Source organism: Aotus nancymaae, unplaced genomic scaffold, assembly GCF_030222135.1.
Source record: "Aotus nancymaae isolate 86718 unplaced genomic scaffold, 86718_ANA_hifiasm-v0.15.2.pri h1tg000029l, whole genome shotgun sequence".
NCBI lineage: Eukaryota > Metazoa > Chordata > Mammalia > Primates > Aotidae > Aotus > Aotus nancymaae.
Genome location: NW_026988442.1, coordinates 33158735 through 33166387, shown reverse-complemented (window position 1 = coordinate 33166387; position 7653 = coordinate 33158735).

The window sequence follows — 7653 nt, the reverse complement described above, 5'->3', positions numbered from 1 at the left end:
AAGGACCACGTCTGCTACCCCTCACCTCCCTGAGCAGGTTGCCTAGAGCCGACACTGACATCGACACAAATGTGGCCATGATGATAACACTATGTATTGACTACTCTTGCTGCCTCAGTCTCTCTGCTGACACTTGCTACATATGAATTCACAAATCCTTATCACTGTCCTGGATCTTGTTTCTCATCTGTTCTCATTGAGTGAGGTTGTTGGAATATCTTGGGCTACATCCTATGATAATTCTTCCCATTTCACACCTGGGGAAACTGAGGCACAGAGGTGCTCAATCATCTGCTTAGACTCACAATCGGTACATAGGGAAGCCAGGTTTCCAATGAAGATAGATTGGTTCCAGGCCCTGTGGGATGCATGTCATATACCACTCCTGTATAGTTCATCGCAACGGCAAGTTTATATGCATTTCTGTGATTATTTGACATTTCCTCCCCTTGTTCTCCCTCAGCCCCCATACATACTAGGATATAGATGGCGTAAGAGCAGGGACATGTTTATTTTGGTTTGCCCCTGTATGCATGATGCTTGGCTTATAGATCTTAACAGGCACTCATTAAATATTTCCCCTTTACCTGGTTGTCCTAGCTGTAATCTTGCAACCACCATTTATGGTAACCCATAAAGCTAGGCAAATTTCTCAGGACTCATGCCAAGTCGTAAAACCTCCTCTCCAAGGTCTTCTAGATTAGCATGTCACACAGTGCCTGTCACAGGGTAAATGCTTAGTGACTCTGGGCTATGGTGATTGTCATCAGTAACACACGCTGTTCAGTGCTCACAGTTTATGATGACATCTTTCCAGTCCCTATTCTGTCTCCCTCAAGGCTGACTCATACTTCAGCTTCAACAAAATTTCCAGGGATATTTGTGGGAAACAAGTTCACAATCATATATATGGAATTCAGTCCAGTTGGCTTTTGTGATGTCCGAGTAACTATTTGAGAGACAGGAAGGGAAAAATAAAAAGAGAGAAAGGAAAAAATGAAGGAGGGAATGGAGAGATCAAAGGAATTCCTCAATGTTTGTGGCAGGAATCCTACAGACCAGGTACTGCTCCCCTGGAGAGTAGGAAATTCTTTATGGGGAAACTACTTACACAGGGGATGGAGTGAGGTTGCATTATATGTACACTTAACCCAGGCACATCCAACCATCCATGCTTGGAGGGGAAAGATGACTACAGAAAAATGTATCCCAGGTGATTCCAACAACCTCACTCAATGAGAACAGCACGGTGAGAAACGAGATCCAGCTCCTGCCTCATTTCTCATGCACATCTCAAAATGTGAGCTCCTGATGCCCTCGGTGTGGCACTACCATCTGAGGACATAAGTGAAAGCAAATTTATCAGGAAAGTAAAGGAATGAAGAATGGCTGCTCCATAGGAACAACAGTGGCATGGGCTGCTTGACTGAGTACATGTATAGTTACCTCTTGATTATACGCTAAATAAGGGGTGAGCTATTCATAAGTTTTCCAGGAAAGAGGTGGGTAAGTCCCGGAACTGAGGGTTCCTCCTGCTTTTAGATCATATAGGGTAACTTCCTGATGTTTCCATAGCATTTGTAAACTGTCATGGCACTGATGGGTGTGTATTTTAGCATGCTAATGTAGGAAAATAATTTTAGTTTTTGTTTAGAGTCTTCTTGGGACTGAGGGAGAATTACCAGGACAATTAAAAAATACAGTTTACTCCATCAACCCAGTGGTCTAATCATGGGAGATTTTATGCTAAATGCTGGAAACTACAAATCCACACATTAAATTTGATACATTCGGTTTGGTTTGAATCCAGTTGCCAAATAGTGACTTTTCTAATTCCATCAATTTTGTGTACATTCATTCATTCACTCATTCATTTATGAGATGGAGTCTTGCTCTGTCACCAAACTGGAGTGCAGTGGTGCAATCTCAGCTCACTGCAACCTCTGCCTCCTGGGTTCAAGCGGTTCTCCTGCCTCAGCCTCCTGAGTAGTTGGGACTACAGGTGCATGCTATCACACCCCGCTAATTTTTTTGTGTTTTTAGCAGAGACGGTGTTTCACCATGTTGGCCAGGATGGTCTGGATCTCTTGACCTGGTGATCCACCTACCTCAGCCTCCCAAAGTGCTGGGATTACAGGTGTGCTGTCAGGAAGAACTTATTCTTTATAATTTGTGCCTACTTAGGTTAGTGCAAGCTTGCAGATTCTTATGTTTTTGAATGGGTTATAATTTTTAACACTATTGTTATCCATTTTGATATTCAGATTGTCCTGGATTTAGCTAATGGGAGGAACGAAGGAAGGAAGGAAGGAAGGAAGGAAGGAAGGAAGGAAGGAAGGAAGGAAGGAAGGAAGGAAGGACGGACGGACAGACGGACAGACGGACGGACAGGCAGTGTATCAAGGTGGTTAAGAACTGAGTGCAGGCTGGGTACCATGGCTCATGCCTGTAATCCCAGCACTTTGAGAAGCCAAGGTGGATGGATCATTTGAGGTTAGGAGTTCAAGACCAGCCTGGCCAACATGGTGAAACACCATCTCTACTAAAAATACAAAAAATTAGCTGGGTCTGGTGGTGTGTGTCTGAAACCCCAGCTACTCAGGAGGCTGAGGCAGGAGAATCACTGAACCCAGGAGGCGGAGGTTGCAGTGAGCCGAGATCGTTCCATTGCACTCCAGCCTGGCAACAAGAAGAGTGAAATTCTGCAAGCAAGCAAGCAATGGGGGCGGTGTGGGGGGAGGCAGAGAGAGAGAGAAAGTGAAAGAAAGAAAAGGGAAGGAAGGAAAGGGAAGGAAGGAATGAGGGAAGGAGAAAAGAAAGGAAAATAAAAGAAAAAAGAACAGAACAGAACAAGGGCTGGAAGGAGATAGACTGGGTTTAAATCCCAGCTCCTCCACTGTGTGGCATTGGGAAAGTGATTCTAGCCTCTCTGTGCTTAAGTGTTCTCATCTATGAAACAGAAATAATGATCAAAACATATGCCATAGAGTAGTTGAGAGAATAAATGGAAACAATGCACTAGAACTCTTAGAAGCTGTCTGGTACATGGCGAATTTTCAGTGAATATCAGGTATTTAAAGATGTACTAACATTTAACAGTTGTGGGATGAGATGCACTATCTCATATTTCTGGAATCTGTGGAAAAACAGAAGTCCTGTCTGTATGGCCCCCGAACCCATAAAGCCATCAGCTGGAGCCAGACCTTGCTGGGGCAGGGCCTGAGCTTCAGTCCCCAATACTGAGTCCTGACTCAACTTCTACCCTTTATAGCACCTGCCACACCTCATTTTCAATGTCTATTTTGCACATCCTAGAAATCTATGACTTATTTTCCTTTGGTCTTAAGGGCACCTCATTGTGTTTCTCTAAAAAGCTAAAATGCACAAATATCTGATTAGGGCAACTAACATATTTTGAGTGTGTTCTAGGTTCTTTTCTGTAACTTGTCCCAACAATTTCTCCCATGGCCTTGCCAAATTGCTGGGAATCTCCTCATTTTTCAGTTAGGCTTAGAGAAGTTAAGTATCTTGCTCAGGGAAATGCAGCAAGCAGACTTGGACTAACTCCAGTCTGTCTGACTTCATACTTCTTATTTCCCTACGTTTCATGGTGCTCAAAGAACCTAAATGGGTCCACCAATGAATCTATCAGCAAGTATTTAGGAGAAGGCTGTTTGTTGAAAGCCAAGGTGCCATTTATGATTCAGCCTAATTTGTTGAGCTTTTCCTAATCTCCTGGATTGGACGTTGACCCAATAAGTGATAAATATCACTTATGCTTCTCCATGATTGTTCTGTCCTGTAGAACCTCCTTTATAAGCAATAACATATTTGCAGAACTCTTAATCATTGGGATGCCTTGCACTTCGGCTTTTCAAGATGCATCAACTCCCCAATACCAATGCTTTAGAAATAATTAGAAGATTTGCACAGACGAAACTTTTCCCCTCCCAAATCTTTTGTGCTTTCATAAAAATGAGTGTGCAATATATCTTGCACACATTGAGCAGAAAGGTAAGGTGATGAGGATGCCCCATATTGTGGGAGAAAAGAGATCAGGAAGACAAAATAAACATGAAGCTGAGAATCGATGACATGTACCTGAAAAAGAAATGCTTTGCTTTTTCATTTGCATTTGTTTTCTTTTTAATAAACAGGTTTTCCTTCTTCATTTCATGTATTGTTAATGATTTTTTTCAGTTATGATTTGCCCAGATCTTTCTACACCAGGTGAAATCTACTGATGGCTAGTAGCTGTCCTCTGGATTCTGCCAGCACCAATTGATTGGTGACAGCTGCCTGAAACATACTATCAAGAAACATTCTAAAGCTGAGTCCCAGCATGGCAGGAAAGATCATTACCAATAGGCCAAGGGTGACGGAAAAGAGATGTTCAGCCTGTGTTTCATCTTATATATGATATACTGGAGACCAGACTTGTAGAAGCATGGTGCAAAAGTAATGGCAAAAACCACAATCGATTTTGCACCAATGTACTAGATCTATAATAAAAATAACTTACATTTATTAAGGGCTGGCTGTGTGCTTGACACTCTATTAGTGTATTACAGTGATTTTTTTCAGCATTTTATTGAGGATGCTTATGTATAATCACAAGTTACATACAGAATGAATTTTCAAGGTACACAGATGAGTAATTTCATTACTGGTAATATATATGTTTGTAATCAGCTTCTGGTAATACTAGTCCTTTTTAAAGATCTGGTGCTACTATAAAATTTACTTTGTAAATCAATTAAGTTTTAAAAGATGATGCCTAAGTAGAACAATAACTGAATGATATTTTATGAGGCAAACAGAGCTTTGTGCAAATCCCTCCCTTTAAGTGTGGGCGGGGCCTGTGGCTTGATTCTAACCAATAGAATATGTCAAAGGTGATGAGATGTCACTTGGTGATTATGTGAGAAGAGATTGTAATAGTCATCTGGTTCTGATGAAGCAGGCAATTGTGTTGGGGAGACACTCGTGGCAAGAAACAGAGGGTAGCCTTCTTTTTTTTTTTTTTTTTTTGAGACAGAGTCTGGCTCTGTTGGCCAGGCTGGAGTGCAGTGGCATGATCTTGGCTCACTGTAACTTCTGCCTCCGAGGTTCAAGAGATTCTCCTGCCTTAGCCTCCTAAGTAGCTGGGATTACAGGCACCTGCCACCACATCCAGCTAATTTTTGTATTTTTAGTAGAAACAGGGTTTCACTATGTTAGCCAGGCTGGTCTCTAACTCCTGACCTCAAGTGATCTGCCCACCTCGGCCTCCCAAAGTGCTGGGTCACAGGCAAGAGCTGCTATGCCCAGCATCAGCCTCTTAGTAAAAAAGGAAAGTCTGAAAATAAAGAACATGAAGGTCTTGAATGAACCATCAGAATCAGTACTGTGCATTAACTTATCCAGCGCATAGCTACCAAACCCTTACTTTTTGATAGACTGGTCCAGCAATAAAAGAATTCTGTTCTCATGTTAGGAGAGAATTCAGTTTCTCAAGGTTCATGTTAGGAGAATTGTTTGTCATTCCTCCTAGAAATTCTCTGTTTTCCACAGTATAATTCACAAGGAGTCAAGCTCATTTCATCTTTCATGGTGCGCTTTATTTGTTCTTTTTTAATACCTAAATTATAGGACATTTCTGGGGTTACTGTTGTCAAATAGTTTTGATATTTTTAATTCCAGAAACATTTTTGACTATAGGATAACTACAAATGTGAGCTGTCTCACCTGTCATTGAAAATGAAAAAATGAAAGCAAGGAAGAAAACATAAAAGATAAAAAGAGAGGCACCAATATTTTTGAGGCATCAATGAAATGGTTTTAGACTTTCATTAAATTACAGAAGCAGATTATTCATTCAAATGAACAACTGAAGTCATAAACATGAAGGCCACAGAGATTAGTTCATGGTTGCCTTTTAGAGAAACAATGTAGCTAGATCAGAAATATGGAAACAGAACAAAATAAGTATGCTTCCATTGTATTCTTCATAAGATTTCCAACACTAATTCCATCTTTTTTTTTTTTTAACTTACAGCTTCCAGAAAAAGAAGCTGAGTCTGACTTTGGACAAACATTAAGTCAATTTGCCAAATCTTTCCAAGGTTCACTAGAAAGTGACCTGGAAAAAAATTCATATTAAGACTTTAAGAGTGTAGAAATGCCGGAAGAGCTTAAAATAGTTAACCCATCAACTAACCTAGAATGAGTTAAGGATAAGCTATTCTAGCATACTTTTTGTCGGGAACAGAAAAAAAAAACATAGAAAACAACTTCATTCGAAGGCAAAACGATTCAACTGTAAAGGTCAATATCAAACTTCTTAGGTAATGAATGATTCTGGCAGTTATTCGTACTTTGGCAGATCCAGTGAAATAACATTTTATCTCCAAATTTCTAAAAGACTTTCCTCAAGAGATCTTGAAATTGTTACAACGATATTCTAAATTGAACTGGGTAACTTGCCTTCTTTTCCTATTTTGAAACGTTTCTAGATTATCAGTACTGTAAAATTAGTTGTAAAACTCACCTATAAAACTATACTGGTAGGAACGAGACTGGCTATAGAATTTGCAGTGCCAAGTACAAAATTAAAAGGAGGGCTTCTTATTAATATATGGTAATTAACTCTATAACATATTAACATTAATATATCAATATCTAATTCATATATTAACATAATTGATAATATAACATATATTATAACATATTAATGTAGACCCAGGTGTGGTGGTCCACACTTATAATCTCAGCACTTTGGGAGGCCAAGGCAGGAGGATCATCAGAGCTCAGGAATTCCAGACCAGCCTGGGCAACATGGCAAGACCCCACCTCTACAAAATTTTTTTTTTAATTAGCCAAGTGTGATGGTGCACACCTGTGGTCCCAGCTATTAGGGAGGCTGAGGTGGGAGGATCACTTGAGCACAGGACTTTGAGGCTACAGTGAGCTGTGATCGCATCACTGCACTTTAGCTCGGGGGACAGAGTGAGACCTTGCCTCAAAAAAAAAAAAAAGAAAAAGAAAAAGAAGAAGAAGAATTTTAAGATAGTAACAGCAAAGAATTACATTCAGAGCAAGGTACTTCTAAGGATGGGGCCACTATGTGATTACCTAACTCAGGTCCCCACCCATGGAGCCAGCTCTGGCACAGGCCTGCAGATGTTTGACCACCACTTCAATTCCTTCACGGTTATTGGTATTTAGTTTTTCCTCTACATTCTGTGTCAGTTTATTTACTTCCTTTTCTAGAAGATTGTCAATCTCATTTAGACTTATAAACTTTTTGGCATGTAGTTCATAACTGTATTGACTTATGATTTTTTAAAACATCTATAATTGTAGAGATTTTTGCTTTATTCTTACAATTATTTTTATGCTCTCTATATCTCAATAAGAGCCTGTTTTTAGTTTTTTCAAAGAACAAAGGTTTGGATTTTCTTTTTCCATTTCATTCATTGATGCTTTCATTTCTTTTTTTTTTACTTCTACTTTCTTTTTGCTTATTCTTCTTTTTAACCCTGGATTTCTATCACCTTGGAATTAAAAGTAGGGGTTGGGTGATGGGTGCACCAAAATCTCACAAATCACCATTAAAGAATTTACTCATGTAATCAAGTAGGTGTGCTACCCAAAAACCTATGGCAATAAAAA